This window comes from Aquarana catesbeiana, linkage group LG03 (genome assembly GCF_042186555.1).
Source record: "Aquarana catesbeiana isolate 2022-GZ linkage group LG03, ASM4218655v1, whole genome shotgun sequence".
NCBI lineage: Eukaryota > Metazoa > Chordata > Amphibia > Anura > Ranidae > Aquarana > Aquarana catesbeiana.
This window is the reverse complement of record NC_133326.1, coordinates 173,510,379-173,527,593: the sequence shown is the minus strand read 5'-3', so window position 1 is coordinate 173,527,593 and position 17,215 is coordinate 173,510,379. Positions and strand designations below refer to the sequence as shown.

Below are 17,215 nucleotides of genomic sequence, written 5' to 3'. Positions count from 1 at the left end.
TTTGCAATCCCATACCATACCCTTAAATATATATAAGGTGTAGCTAACCATCCAAACCAATGTGGATACTATAAATAAATTAAAATAAAAATGGAAAATTCAATAGAAAATTCAGTAAACGCCACCACCTATAACATAGAGAGGAATCTGCCCAAATAGAAATCCCCCCCGTAAACAATGTGGTGTCCAGTCTCCAAATAACATTAATCAATACGTGCAGTTAGTGACATATCATAATTCAAATCTCGTGTCTGTCCACTTTCCCATCCATAATCAAACAAATGGATGGATGGGGGCCACGAATCTTATATCAATTCAACATGTGTTAAAAAAATAAGTGATATAGAAAATATGAAAAATCTGAAAAATCTAAAAGTATATAATAAATAGTTCCAGCATAGGCAAAAAATCCAAAAAACAGTGCAAAAATAGTGCATCAAGTTCCAGCATAAGCAGAAATCTGTAATTAGTGACTTTCGTGAGGACAGCAACTGATATCCAGTGACTTGCGGTGCTCCCCCTCAAGGATCCCCACTCACCAGCTCCCTATACCCCTGCAGGGGTAGTAGGCATGTAGTACCAGGCGGTAGAATGGCGTTTTAGGTCCCCGGGTGCTTCCGCTCCAGATGTAATGTGTCCGTCAGTGGTCTAGGTCATCTGGTGGGATGTCTGTGTTCCAGATCTGGAACACAGCACATTGACTGCATCACACCGCAGAGCTCCGCATGTGCAGGGCGCGTTATTCCAAAAGTTCTTTGGTGTGGGCCTTTTTTGAGACGAGTGCATCAGATCCCACCGCTGCTATTTACAACATATGTCTCAAGTGTATCTCAAGTGGCAAAAACATCTCCCACTTGGGCACCACATGCTTGACCAGACATATGTTGACCTGCCATGCAGTTCGTTGGCAAGCATACCTAAAAGACCCACACCAAAGAACAAAGAGGACCTCTCCTTGCTCCTCATCAGCTGGGATCTCCAACCCCACTATACCTTCAGTCCTCTCTGAGACCTGCACTGAAAGGAATGAATTTCCCTGCCCCAGCTGCTGCACCGCAGAAAGAAGTTCGCTCCCAGCCATCCACATGCCCAGTGGTTGAATGGTTGAACACTTCAACTGCTACCTTTAAGTTGGTAGACTCTGCCCCCTTCCTTCTTGGCCTCGCTGGAAAGGTTGGTCAGCGGTAAGGTGCATATTACCGCTGACTCATGGTCCAGCAGGCATGGACAGGGACGTTACCTAAGTTTCACAGCACATTGGGTGGCTCTGCTGGCAGCTGGGAAGGATGCAGGACAAGGTGCAGTAGTGTTGGAGGTTTTTCCACCACCATGCCTCCAAAATGCCAGTACTGGTGATTCTGACACACCTTTCTCCTCCACCCCTCCTCTTCTTCTTCCTCCATGGCCTCTTCCTGTGCTTTGTCCTCGGAACCAGTGGTGCTCCATAGGCGTTCAAGGGTCTACACAAGTACGCAGACCAAAAGATGCCATGCGGTGCTTGAGCTGGTGTGCTTGGGGGACAGGAGCCACACTAGGGCAGAGATTCTGTCAGCTCTGCAGGGGCAGGTTCAGAGGTGGATGACACCACGCCAACTTAAGGCAGGAATGGTGGTTTGCGACAATGGCACCAACTTCCTCTCCGCCCTCCGACAGGGACAACTGACCCATGTGCCCTGTTTGGCTCACATCCTTAATTTGGTGGTGCAGCGGTTCTTGGGCAGGTACCTGGGCTTACAGGATGTCCTGAGGCAGGCCAGGAAAGTCTGTGTGCATTTCCGCCGGTCATATAATGCCAGTGCTTGGCTGGCAGACCTCCAAAAGGAATTTAACCTGCCCAAGAACCGCCTAATCTGTGACATGCCTACCAGGTGGAACTCAACGTTGGCCATGCTGCAGCGGCTGTACACACAGCAGAGGGCCATCAATGAGTACCTGTGCGGCTATGGCACAAGGACAGGGTCAGGGGAGCTTGTTTTTTTCCCCGTGCCAGTGGGCCATGCTGCGTGGAATAATGGACAGGGCACTTGCGGCAGAACTGAGGCAGGAAGAGGAGGACTGCCTTAGCTCTCAAGGCCCCCTTTATCCAGACAGTGTTTCTGCGTGCCCGCCGATCACACAGGAAGAGGACAAGGAGGAGGAGGAGGAGTAGGATTGTGTCAGCATGGAGGTGGAGCCTGGCACTCAGCATCAGCAGCAGTCTTTAAGGGATCATTTACAGTCCCAAGAAACCCATGGACTTGTACGTGGCTGGGATTAGGTTGCTGCGGATCATGTCGTCCTTAGTGACCCAGAGGACTCCGGACCAAATGCCTCAGCAAACTTACGCTGCATGGCCTCCCTGATCCTGCAAAGCCTGCAGAAGGATCCTCGTATTCGTGGTATCAAGGAGAGGGATCAATACTGGCTGGCAACCCTCCTTGATCCACGTTACAAGGGTAAGGTTGCGGACCTTATCTTGCCGTCGCAGAGGGAGCAGAGGATGAAACATCTTCAGGAGGCCTTGCAGAAAGGTCTGTGCAACGCGTTCCCAGAGATTGGGAAGTTACAAACTCCTGTTCCTGGACAACGTGTTGCTGAGGCTTCGTTCAGTCAAAGAAGGATTTCGAAAGGACAAAGATAGTCAACTGAAAGCACCACATCCCATAATTGACTATGAACTAGGAATAAAGGCTGTTTTGCCTATAGAGGGGGAGGGGAAAAAGAATTTTTTTCCCCCAAGGGACTTTTAAGGTGCTCTTTAAATCAACAATTTAATCAAAAAATTTCTGTACAATTATATAAAAAAGATTTTTTATTTTATTAAATCAAGATTAAAACATCTGTGCCTCACATGAAAAAATGAGACATGATTCTAAAAATACTTAGACATGAACAATTTCACCTAAATTCATTCACATTATATAGTGCAACATAAAGCAACTACTTAAAGGTGCCATGACAATCTGCCGCTTGCTCGACATGTTTCGCTCTAGTACGAGCTTCTTCAGGAGTTTTAAAGGCAATGATTGTAGTGGACTCTAAATAATGAGAAAATGGGCAATGATCAATACATCCATAGTTTAAACATATACAGAATGCATCCAATAATATTGGATTCAATTGGTAGAATAAAGATTAGTACAGAACATTCCAATACATACACATGAGTTTGAAACCAAACAATCCAACCGATTATATATAGAAGATTTGAATTTACATATCTTACCAGGCTGTAGTACAACGTAAATGCTTGAATAGAATAAAACTGCTGCCAATTTTAAACCGGGGGTTTCTCATATAGGAGGGACCTCGCTGCCATAGAGTGACCACAGGGGAATATAAAGTACTTAAAAAGGCCCTTTAAGAAACACAGATAAACTGTAGATTAGAATAGAAGAGAGGGATCGCATCTGATGTCATTCACCTTTAATTTAGGGAGTGTATTACCTTTAGTAGAACCAATCATAAATCCTGGCCTGGAACATAGAAGTTTCACAGCCTATACAAATTCTATGAATAGAGATGGCATCATGATCTGGTGAACTGATCCCTGGTAAATGCACAATTTAATTGTCCAAAGGGAGCGATTCCCATCAGAACAGTTTTCTAAACAGAGAAAAAGAAAATACAATGAAAGGACCATTAGGATTCAAAGAGTGCGGCTTACTGTCAATGGTGACAGGGCTGCAAAGAAATAACTTACTTTGGAGACATTGATACGGCACGCGGGCTTGAGAAAGCTTCACGCATCCTCTGTGGAACGGCACCGGTAACAGAACTATGAGCGGTGTGTAACTGCCTTTATATACCCCCATCACGGCGGCGTCTGATCTCACTGCCGGGATGCGGACGCTCACTGAGATTACCTGCGTCATGACGTGGGGGGACGTAGCGGCGTCATTCTGACGTCAGCGGCGTCCATAAAGCTCAGTGCGCATGTTGGTATAGTTTGAGCCTGTAAAGCGTATAGGCGCCAACGGCGCCATCTTGGCTAAGGGAAAAGATAAGGGAAAGGCAAATAATGCCCGTCCAAGAATACTGTTGCTATCCTAAAACCTTAAGGGAGATATTTCCTAAGATGGTATTAAAGGCTCATAAAAATAGTTGTTTGGTCTAAGAACCCCAACATAACATGACCGGACTCAATTGTATAGGGCCACCACCGTGGGGGCGATTGGTTCTTCACCTCCAACGGTGGGTGCCCCGGGCGTCCGTGTGGTCTAGATTGACAGGGATGGCCCCAATATGAGAATCTTTCCGGGAAGTTTTTACCAAACGATTGGAAATGGGAGCAAAATTTATAAATATATACTAACAACTATAGCCTGCAAGATAAATAACAGCAACCCAGTGGAGGTTCAATGATGTCACAAACATAATACAAAGTATACATGGTCATATTTCAACTATTTATGTCCGTTTTATACAGCTCATATATACAAATAATGCCAACTCAATTTAGAGTTGGAAGTGTTGGATATAATTAATGACCAAAAAAAAAAAAAAAGGAAAAAGAGAGAGGGAGAGGCCAAACCAAAGCTGAAGATGCCTCAGTTTTCAAAGAAATGGCTTGAAACTGAACGCATCATTCATGCCTGGATATTTAAGGGCCGACAACTCGTGTATCCAGCGTGCCTCCTTTTGAAGGAGGAGCCTATCGTAATCTCCCCCTCTATCTCCAGGAGGAATATGTTCCAGAGCAAAGAAATGTAAGCAGTTAGTGTCAAAATTATGCTGTAGACCCGCGTGGCGGCTGATCGGAGTCTCCATTCTTTTTTTCCGTATCAGGGAGACACGATCCCTGATTCGACAGAAAAAGGGTCTCTTAGTCTTTCCGATATAAAACATCTTATATTCGCATAGCATAATGTACACAATGCCAATGGATTGACACGTTACTGCAAATCTTGGTTTGTATAGGTGCCCATTGGGCAATAGAAGATTTCGGGTCGCCAAAATATACCTGCAATAGGAACAATGATGGCAAGGTCTGCTGCCCCTGTCAGTTTCTCTAACTTTAATAGTGTGGCTTTCATAGTGACTGTGTACCAACGAATCCCTCAGAGATCGACATCGTCTAAACGTAATCTCCGGATATGGGTTTAAATGTTTGGCCACTTTTTCGTCCCCCATCAAGAAGTACCAATACTTGCTAAGGATTTCACGTGTTTGTTTATGTTGACTAGAGTAAGTAGTGATGAGTCTGACTCCAGGATTCGCTTTTTTAAATCTAGTGTTGTGTAGAAGAGAAGCTCTATTTTGATTTTTAGCTCTAAGGTATGCTTTTTTAAGGCATTTTTTGCTATATCCTCGATTAAGGAAGCGTAAACGTAAACATTCAGCTTCCTTTTCAAAGTCAGACTCATCACTACAATTGCGTTTTGCTCGCAAGTATTGCCCATAGGGCACACTAGTGATAAGGGGAGCTGGGTGAGAACTGGTGGCATGCAGCAGGGAATTTCCTGCGGAAGATTTACGGTATAGGGTTGTTCTAATGCTACCATCTGGTTTAACTATGATTTGAGTATCCAAAAAGGTCAGACTGGATTGACTGAATTCAACCGTGAACTTAAGGTTGAACCTATTGATTTTTAAATTTTCCAAAAAGGACAGAAGAAGATCTTTAGGGCCCACCCATATGAAAAAGACGTCGTCAATAAATCTCCTCCATAGGGGGATTTGTTCCATATATTGCTGCATATCGTCTCTGGAAAATAATTCCCGTTCCCACCCCCCCAGATACAGGTTGGCATAGGAGGGGGCACACTTGGTCCCCATGGCCACCCCCTGTATCTGGAGGTAGTGGGATCCCCCAAATAGGAAGATGTTGTTAGAGAGGATGAACAGCAATAAGTTCAAAATGAACCCATTATACTGGGAGGATATCTCATGATTTTGAGAAATGAAATCTTTAACAATCTCCACCCCCTGCTGATGGGGAATAGAGTTGTATAAGGCCTCCACGTCGAGGGCTACCAGCCACGCGCCCACGGGAAGGGAGATCCCATCGAGGGCGCATAGCAGGTCATTGGTGTCCTGAAGATAGGACACCAAACCCTCGACGTGGGGCCTAAGGAAGTCATCAATTAATTGGCTGGCTGTCTCCGTGAGACTGCCATTACCGGAGACAATTGGGCGGCCTGGGGGTTTAGTCTGGCTTTTATGAATCTTAGGAAGTGCGTATAGTGTGGGTATTCGCGGAGATGTAACATTTAGGAATTCCCAAGTAGACTTATTGATAAGACCGCTACGGTAGGCAGAACCAATTAGGTATTGGTAGCGGTTAATGGTTAGAGTAACGTGAGTTGGTGATACTTTGCGGTACCATTCCTGGTTCTGGACAATGGCCAGCACCATGGACTCGTATTGGCCCCTGTCCATCACCACCAGGTTACCGCCCTTATGGGCAGGCTTGATAATAATGTTTTGATTTGATTGTAAAGATTTTAAAGCCCTGGTTTGAGAGGGGGTTAAGTTAGTTTCGGAAGTATTCCTCCATTTAGTTTCCATAATCTCTTTGGTGACTTGGGTTGTGAATGCCCATACATTGGGATTGCCTTGCAGGGCAGGAAATTTGGAGGATTTGGGTTTGTAGTTACGAGGTATGACAATATTCGGAAAGTGGGGATGGACCAATGGGGGTGGGGAAGGGGGCGGGGGATCAACAGCCGTTTCAAGGGCATAAGCCTCGAGCAGGTCTGTTTCATTGATCCCCCCTCCTCCCACAGCTCCATTAGGTCCTCCATAGCCTTGATGTCATTAATGGACATATCCTTCCAAAGAGGGTTATCCAGAGATGAACTCTGGATAGATGGAGGTGGCCTATCATAGAGGATTTTAAACATAAGTTTCCTCGAAAATAAATTAAGGTCTTTTATCAGTTCAAAGGGGTCCACCTTCCGCGTAGGGCAGAAGGTAAGACCCAGTTTTAACACAGAAATTTGTTCTGCCGAAAGAGGACAAGAGGAGATGTTGATCACCTCGAGTTGAGTTTCTGGGGCTTGGGATTCCCCAAATCTGAACTCATGGGTCTTTTGGGGTCCGACATCATCTGTGTGAAAATCGGAGCTGGACGAAAATCCTGCTGCGAAGGGAAAGTATTAGCATTACTTACCAAGGTGCTCAGACCAGTTGTGGGTGCACAGGTGGATGTACAAGTGTTAGGAAGTGGTTCAAAGTGTAACGGTGCGCTAGTGAGTGAACTTTTGTTCGCACCCGCTCGAGTAACCATAGGTGTCTTAGGGTTAGGAGTGCGTCTAACTGAACCCGTAGGTGCATTTTCTTTAGAGTGTTTGGAATTCGATGAATCCTGAGTTTTTGTGAATCGCGTGAAGTCTTGTGCCTGTAGTGAAGAAACAGAGGAGACGGATGAGTCAGAATCACTAGGTTCACTATTCGCCTGTTTAAATTGGCGTGTTTGATTATTACGTTTTTTTCTTTTGTAGTTATTTTGTGACCAATTATACGCTTGTTTGTTATCATACGCTAGTTTGTCTCTGATATACTTTTTTCTTTTGTTTTTAAAATATCTGTTACATATGATTCTAAATTTGATTTAAGTTCATTTTCACGTGTGGGAAAAAGAGCATCTGCGATAATTGCTGGGTTATCATAGTATAGCTTCTCGATTTCCTTATCTACAAGGGATAACTCAGTCATATAGTGTTTGCATAGGAGCTCCATCATTTTTTTGGAGCAGCTCTGCAAATTCTCCTCCCATTCAAGTCTGAATTCTGGCTCTAATTGGGTAATAGTGGGGAAGATCTGAATTCTCAAACCCCAGGGAGAGATATTTTCTTCAGTATATTTCAGAAAATACCATTTATTCCAAAATAGTCTTGATTTCTTCTCAAGCATGCGTTGCAGTCTCAAGAAAAAACGTTCCATGGATAAGCCTCCATTGGAGGTATTTTGTGATTTGTGAATGTGGTCCATTAAGCCATCAAAGGCATTTCCACAATAATTAGCCATTATTTGAAGTTGATAGTTCTCAGCGGTCAGATCCAATAAGGCGACCAGAGGAAAACACACCACCGAAACAAACCAGAAACTAACCCCTGCCCTCTAAAGAAATGTGTATACTGATTAGAGAAAAGCAAAAAAATAGGATAAGTAGAAAAACAGGAAAAAGATTTATCATCGAACAACAAATTCCACTGAATATTTTATTACTAATCAGATCCAAAAAATGGATAATCCAGTGACTATATTTGTCCCAATTGAATGAAGGGTGGGTAACACCCCAAATTGTAAATAGGATTTCGAAAGGACAAAGATAGTCAACTGAAAGCACCACATCCCATAATTGACTATGAACTAGGAATAAAGGCTGTTTTACCTATAGAGGGGGAGGGGAAAAAGAATTTTTTCCCCCAAGGGACTTTTAAGGTGCTCTTTAAATCAACAATTTAATCAAAAAATTTCTGTACAATTATATAAAAAAGATTTTTTATTTTATTAAATCAAGATTAAAACATCTGTGCCTCACATGAAAAAATGAGACATGATTCTAAAAATACTTAGACATGAACAATTTCACCTAAATTCATTCACATTATATAGTGCAACATAAAGCAACTACTTAAAGGTGCCATGACAATCTGCCGCTTGCTCGACATGTTTCGCTCTAGTACGAGCTTCTTCAGGAGTTTTAAAGGCAATGATTGTAGTGGACTCTAAATAATGAGAAAATGGGCAATGATCAATACATCCATAGTTTAAACATATACAGAATGCATCCAATAATCTTGGATTCAATTGGTAGAATAAAGATTAGTACAGAACATTCCAATACATACACATGAGTTTGAAACCAAACAATCCAACCGATTATATATAGAAGATTTGAATTTACATATCTTACCAGGCTGTAGTACAACGTAAATGCTTGAATAGAATAAAACTGCTGCCAATTTTAAACCGGGGGTTTCTCATATAGGAGGGACCTCGCTGCCATAAAGTGACCACAGGGGAATATAAAGTACTTAAAAAGGCCCTTTAAGAAACACAGATAAACTGTAGATTAGAATAGAAGAGAGGGATCGCATCTGATGTCATTCACCTTTAATTTAGGGAGTGTATTACCTTTAGTAGAACCAATCATAAATCCTGGCCTGGAACATAGAAGTTTCACAGCCTATACAAATTCTATGAATAGAGATGGCATCATGATCTGGTGAACTGATCCCTGGTAAATGCACAATTTAATTGTCCAAAGGGAGCGATTCCCATCAGAACAGTTTTCTAAACAGAGAAAAAGAAAATACAATGAAAGGACCATTAGGATTCAAAGAGTGCGGCTTACTGTCAATGGTGACAGGGCTGCAAAGAAATAACTTACTTTGGAGACATTGATACGGCACGCGGGCTTGAGAAAGCTTCACGCATCCTCTGTGGAACGGCACCGGTAACAGAACTATGAGCGGTGTGTAACCGCCTTTATATACCCCCATCACGGCAGCGTCTGATCTCACCGCCGGGATGCGGACGCTCACTGAGATTACCTGCGTCATGACATGGGGGGACGTAGCGGCGTCATTCTGACGTCAGCGGCGTCCATAAAGCACTCCTAACCCTAAGACACCTATGGTTACTCGAGCGGGTGCGAACAAAAGTTCACTCACTAGCGCACCGGTACACTTTGAACCACTTCCTAACACTTGTACATCCACCTGTGCACCCACAACTGGTCTGAGCACCTCGGTAAGTAATGCTAATACTTTCCCTTCGCAGCAGGATTTTCGTCCAGCTCCGATTTTCACACAGATGATGTCGGACCCCAAAAGACCCATGAGTTCAGATTTGGGGAATCCCAAGCCCCAGAAACTCAACTCGAGGTGATCAACATCTCCTCTTGTCCTCTTTCGGCAGAACAAATTTCTGTGTTAAAACTGGGTCTTACCTTCTGCCCTACGCGGAAGGTGGACCCCTTTGAACTGATAAAAGACCTTAATTTATTTTCGAGGAAACTTATGTTTAAAATCCTCTATGATAGGCCACCTCCATCTATCCAGAGTTCATCTCTGGATAACCCTCTTTGGAAGGATATGTCCATTAATGACATCAAGGCTATGGAGGACCTAATGGAGCTGTGGGAGGAGGGGGGGATCAATGAAACAGACCTGCTCGAGGCTTATGCCTTTGAAACGGCTGTTGATCCCCCGCCCCCTTCCCCACCCCCATTGGTCCATCCCCACTTTCCGAATATTGTCATACCTCGTAACTACAAACCCAAATCCTCCAAATTTCCTGCCCTGCAAGGCTATCCCAATGTATGGGCATTCACAACCCAAGTCACCAAAGAGATTATGGAAACTAAATGGAGGAATACTTCCGAAACCAACGTAACCCCCTCTCAAACCAGGGCTTTAAAATCTTTACAATCAAATCAAAACATTATTATCAAGCCTGCCGATAAGGGCGGTAACCTGGTGGTGATGGACAGGGGCCAATACGAGTCCATGGTGCTGGCCATTGTCCAGAACCAGGAATGGTACCGCAAAGTATCACCAACTCACGTTACTCTAACCATTAACCGCTACCAATACCTAATTGGTTCTGCCTACCGTAGCGGTCTTATCAATAAGTCTACTTGAGAATTCCTAAATGTTACATCTCCGCGAATACCCACACTATACGCACTTCCTAAGATTCATAAAAGCCAGACTAAACCCCCAGGCCGCCCAATTGTCTCCGGTAATGGCAGTCTCACGGAGACAGCCAGCCAATTAATTGATGACTTCCTTAGGCCCCACGTCGAGGGTTTGGTGTCCTATCTTCAGGACACCAATGACCTGCTATGCGCCCTCGATGGGATCTCCCTTCCCGTGGGCGCGTGGCTGGTAGCCCTCGACGTGGAGGCCTTATACAACTCTATTCCCCATCAGCAGGGGGTGGAGATTGTTAAAGATTTCATTTCTCAAAATCATGAGATATCCTCCCAGTATAATGGGTTCATTTTGAACTTATTGCTGTTCATCCTCTCTAACAACATCTTCCTATTTGGGGGATCCCACTACCTCCAGATACAGGGGGTGGCCATGGGGACCAAGTGTGCCCCCTCCTATGCCAACCTGTATCTGGGGGGGTGGGAACGGGAATTATTTTCCAGAGACGATATGCAGCAATATATGGAACAAATCCCCCTATGGAGGAGATTTATTGACGACGTCTTTTTCATATGGGTGGGCCCTAAAGATCTTCTTCTGTCCTTTTTGGAAAATTTAAAAATCAATAGGTTCAACCTTAAGTTCACGGTTGAATTCAGTCAATCCAGTCTGACCTTTTTGGATACTCAAATCATAGTTAAACCAGATGGTAGCATTAGAACAACCCTATACCGTAAATCTTCCGCAGGAAATTCCCTGCTGCATGCCACCAGTTCTCACCCAGCTCCCCTTATCACTAGTGTGCCCTATGGGCAATACTTGCAAGCAAAACACAATTGTAGTGATGAGTCTGACTTTGAAAAGGAAGCTGAATGTTTACGTTTACGCTTCCTTAATCGAGGATATAGCAAAAAATGCCTTAAAAAGCGTGGCCTGCGCTTGAGCTAGATGGCAGCATAAGTCCGGAGCTCCGGTATAAACCAGGAATATAGCGGCACAAAGCATACCATCGGGTCCCGTTTTGCTACCCTCAGCTGGCGATTCACCCTGGGACAAAGAGGAGAGGATGTCCAGGAAAAGAAAAGAACAAAGGAAGCCACAGCGCCTGACGGACTTCTATACCATGAAGCAACATGACGGTAGGCAAGATGGCGCCGGGTCGTCCTCTACCCCAGCTAATATTCCCGCCGGCCATCTGTCTAGGCAGGGCAGCCACAGACAAAAAAATAGCCCCTCTCCTGAATGCCCACAACCATACTCTCCCTCACCGCCATCTGGTAGCCCTGCCAAAGCAAAATTCAGGATGGATGGAGAGGGATCTCTCGGAGCGGCAAGCCCAGGCATAGATTCAGGGGATGACACACGTGAACTCCCTGATTCTATTGAAACTTTCCCAACCATGCATCAACCAGTGATAGACACAGTACTGAAAGATATGCTTCTATCATTAAGAAGCTCACTGCAATCAGATATGATGAAGTGTATGCACAAATTCAACACCAATCTTCAGGCTGTAGAAACAAGGGTTGAGCATATAGAGCAAAAGATGGGAGAATATGCTGTTACTATTAATGATCTAGTGGACTCTCATGAGGAGAGGGAGAGAGATACTGAATGGATGAAGGACAAAATCGCAGACATTGAGGACCGTAATAGGAGGAACAATCTAAAAATTAGGGGGATCCCTGAAACAGTCCTGCAAACTGACTTAAGATCCTATGCCTCCTCACTGTTCAAATCTCTCCTACCTGGTCTTTCTGACATGGAGATCACAATAGACAGAATACACCGTTTGCCAAAACCGTCACACCTGTCAGAGCACATCCCTAGGGATGTGATCCTGCGTCTACATTTTTATCATGCCAAGGAACAACTGATGTTGATCGTGCGCCAGAAAGATCAAATCCCTGCGCAATTTCAGCATCTACAGTTCTACGCTGATCTCTCTCAGCATACCCTGCAAAAAAGGAAAAACTTAAATACCATCACCAAAGCACTGAGAAACCACCACATCACCTACAGATGGGGCTACCCCACCAAACTCACTATAACTAAAGATGGACACACCCACGTGGTAAATTCTCTAGAAAAAGGTCTATCCCTCCTGGAGGAATGGAAAATTGTACCTGAAAAGGAGACGAACATGGCCAAAACACCCAGATCAGTGGAGCCTGCGTGGAAGATGGTCACCACAAAAAACGCAAAATCACACTCTTAACCCAGGATGGTTAATTTACAACCTGCTAATACCTGGAAACCTGTTTAAAAGCTCAAAGGCTTGAACTTTTTCCCTCCACTTGCTTGAACAGCAATTAGCTGTACCTTAAAGTTTGTGTCTTCAGATTTGGGCTCAGCTCTTGAAAATGCTGATCCCACACAAGTTTGATAAATGCACTGCATTTCAGTTTATATTTGTGTTGTTTATGTTTCTCTTCTCTTTTTTTCTTTTATTGAATCTGGACCCGCAGCAGCCAGAACATGTACAAGTAACGCAAAGGACATGCTCTATCCCAACAACAAAAATGAAGATAAGAACTCTCACCACTATATGCTTTCAACCTGAATACATCACCGCACAGCCTCCCAAATGTGAGTACATCTCAAGCTATGTCATACTACATAATGCCTATCTCTTGCCATCTCTGGAAACACCACTAGAGGGCAACATCACCTCAAAAATGACTACATATCACAAAACCCCGGATAACATACAAATCCCTCAATCATGGGTATAAAACTCCTCTCTATTAATGCGAAAGGCCTCAACCACCCCGTTAAGAGGAAGTCAATGTGGAAAGAGGCCCTTTCTAACAAATCTGACATTATCTGCGTACAGGAAACGCACTTCTCCGACACAGCTACCCCTTCCTGCACTCACAGGAATTTCCCTTATATCTTCACAGCCAATGCCCCAAATAAAACAAAAGGGGTCCTTACAGCCATACGGGACACAGTGGCGTTTTCGGTCCACGAAACAATCAAAGACCCAGGAGGTCGGTATTTAATCTTGATTTGTGACCTCAACTCCATCACATACACTATTGTCAATGTGTATGCGCCCAACCAACACCAGATACGCTTTCTTCACAAACTTCTACGAAAGATCAAGGCCCACCAAAAAGGAAGATTAATACTGTGTGGAGACTTCAACACAACCCCTGATTCAAGTATGGACTCTTCCTCTAGTACCAGACGCCCGGGTATCTCTCTCCTGACCACACTTCACAATCAGGACCTTTTTGATGCCTGGAGGTGCATGCATGCAGGCGAAAGGGACTACACCTTTTTTTCAGCTTCACATAGAGTTTACTCTCGAATTGATCTTTTTCTTGTAGACCAAAACACCTTAGCCCAAACGACATCTACAACCATCAACTCCATCACGTGGTCCGACCACGCGTCCATCACTCTAGCTATAAACGATAAATCCAATTGCAGTGCTCCACAGATGTGGAGGTCCAATTCATATTTAATGCAACAACTAGACTCTAAAAATACTATAAGTCAACATTTGAAAGAGTTTTTTAGCGTTAACGATTCCTCTGTGCAGGATCAATTCATGCTTTGGAACTCTCACAAGGCATATATACGCGGTATCTTTATACAGCTGGGGGCGAGAGCCAAAAGGCAGCAGCAACAAAAGGTAAAGGAACTAACAGACAAAATATTTCTGCTTGAAACCAACAACAAACAAAAAACATCCCCTATAGTGTCCCAACATCTTACACAATTACGTAATGATTTAAGATTATTACTACTGGACAGTTTTGAAAGATCCTCAAAAAAACTTAAAATGACTTACTATGCTACTGGCAATAAAGCTGGTAAAACTTTAGCGCATAGAATAAAAGGCCTCAGACACAAGTCAAAGATCCCTTATATATTACACCCTATAACTAAACACAAACTCTACCACCCCCAAGACATAGCAGACGCATTTAGTCACTATTATAGCACATTATACAATTTAAAGGACGATTCGAACACCATACAACCTAGCACTGAGGCAATTATGTCTTTCCTTCAACACTTAGATATGCCCTCCCTCACAGATGAACATATACAAATCTTAAATCAAAAATTCAGCACAGAAGAATTGCATAAAACCATAGATTCCCTCCCCAGTAACAAATCGCCAGGCCCAGACGGATTCTCTGGGGATTATTATAAAACTTTTAAACATCTATTAATTCCATATATGGAACGTACTTTCAATACCGCTGCTGCCTCTGCCTCTTTCCCACCAGAAATGCTGAGTGCAATAATTGTGACGCTGCCAAAGCCGGGGAAGGAACCCAATACCCCCTCAAATTTCAGACCCATCTCTCTGCTTAACACTGACCTGAAAATATATGCCAAAATTATTGCATCCCGATTAATAAACATACTCCCCCTTCTCATACACCCTGACCAAACCGGGTTTACCAAAGGCCGTCAGACGTCCGATGCTACCCGCAGGTTGACAAACATCATACATTTAGCTAGGGTGTACAAAAGGCCTTCTCTGCTGTTGGCGCTGGACGCAGAGAAGGCCTTTGATCGCATTCACTGGCAATACCTTACTCAGGTCCTGGGCAGGTTCGGTTTCTCTGGCACCATTCTTTCAGCAATCTTGGCCTTGTACTCTAAACCTACAGCCCAAGTATTTACATCGGGAGTACTATCTAAACCATTTAGCATATCAAATGGGACCAGACAGGGCTGCCCCCTGTCCCCATTAATTTTTAATTTACTTATGGAACCTCTCGCTATTTATATCCGCTCCCATCCCGACATCAAAGGTTTCTGCATGGCTAAGTCCACTCATAAGATCAGCTTATTCGCGGACGACATAATCATGATCTTGACCAATGTGGAAACTTCCCTGGCTTTGGTACACAGCACTTTAGAAATGTTCAATAAAATATCCTATTACAAAGTGAATGAGAGCAAATCATACATAATGGGGATAGGCATCGATCCTGGTATACAAGCTAAACTTAGCTCAAGATTCCCATATTCCTGGGAAAATAAAGGGATAAAATACCTGGGCATAACCCTAACAGCAACACTGGATAGCCTAGTGGCTGCCAACTACACCTCATTCCTGGAAGTTTTAAAAAAGAAGCTTTCTGATCTTGCCAAGGTCGAACTATCGTGGACGGGAAGATTGGCAGCGTTCAAGATGATGGTTCTACCACAACTGCTCTATCTATTTAGAACGCTCCCGGTCCCTGTACCGAATTCTTTTTTTTCAAATGCACAATCCCAGATTAATAGATTTCTTTGGCAGGGTAGGAAAGCTAGATGCAGATTCATGAAACTTACCAGATCTAAGGAAGCCGGAGGAATAGGACACGTCATCTTAAAAGACTACTATATAGCAGCAATACTCTCACAAGCCAAATATTGGCTATCCCAATCTCAGATCCACAGATGGCTAGAACTGGAGACAGCGCAGGTCCCTAGGTCAAACCTGACTGACCTGTTGCTGTCATCCGACATACAGACATACACCCAAGCACTCTTATCTCCTACTATGGTTGCTACATTACTAGCTTGGAAGACATACATATCATTAAAATTCACAAATCAAACAACAAAAAGAATTCCGATTACTACATCCAGCCTAACTATGGTTATACCAAATTTACACATAGCACATTGGTCATCCAGAGGCATACAAACACTAGAGGATCTCATGAAAGGTCCAATTCTCAAAACATTTGGATCCCTACAAGCCGAGTACGGATTGGAGGACCACGATTATTATAGCTACATCCAGATATCACATCTTCTTCAAAAATACCACAACACTTCCATTAAAGTGCCAAGGAGAGTATTCCTATACCTCACAAACCCACACACCAACATAAAAGGCATATCTCTATTTTATAATTCACTCAACAACAAACAGGTGTTCACCAAAACTGACAATATCATAGCATGGGAACACAAATTGGGTACTTCTTACACTGAGGAACAATGGCAAAAAGCCTTATGTAACACATTTGCAGCCACTAAATGCGTTAACCTGTGGGAGACAACTCATAAAATAACACTAAATTGGTATCTAACACCATACCGAATTTCTAAATTTGCTCAACAATCCTCGCCTTTATGCTGGAGGAACTGTGGACAAGTAGGAACACTACATCATATTATATGGGAATGCCCAGGTATACATACATTATGGCAAAAAGTATTCATATTACTATCAGCAATAACTGGGACTACGGTTACCCCGAAAGCAGACCTGGCTGTCCTTTCATTAGGCATAGAAAATATACCAGTAACCATTAGAACTATAATAATACATATACTGCTTAGCACTAGGTTAACAATCCTCAGACATTGGAAGGATACCAAACCTCCCACTCTCAGTGAAATTATTGAGCTGACCAACACTCACGCTTCTTACGAATGTATGTTTGCAGCAACCCAGGGTCACTATATGAAATCACAATCCAAATGGTCCAGATGGATAAAATGGTACGCTAAGAACCACCAAAGGTAAACTTATCTTCGTCCTGATAACCTAAAACCCACTCATATGAAGAAAACGAAGCTGCATATTTTCTGTTTGTATTTTATTTAATTGTTATTATTTATGTTTCTTTAACATGGTTACTATTAGTACAACCCAATCG

General features: G+C 43.5%; 1 long non-coding RNA gene across 1 annotated transcript; it reads right to left on the bottom strand.

Moving 5' to 3' along the window:
* Positions 1–8,842: 8,842 nt before the first annotated feature.
* LOC141134492 (uncharacterized) lies at positions 8,843–9,371 on the bottom strand. Its single transcript, XR_012243171.1, has 3 exons — positions 9,320–9,371; positions 9,064–9,222; positions 8,843–8,974 (listed from the first exon to the last, which is right to left on the bottom strand). It is a non-coding gene; the product is annotated as an uncharacterized lncRNA (long non-coding RNA).
* Between the last annotated feature and the right edge of the window lie 7,844 nt (positions 9,372–17,215).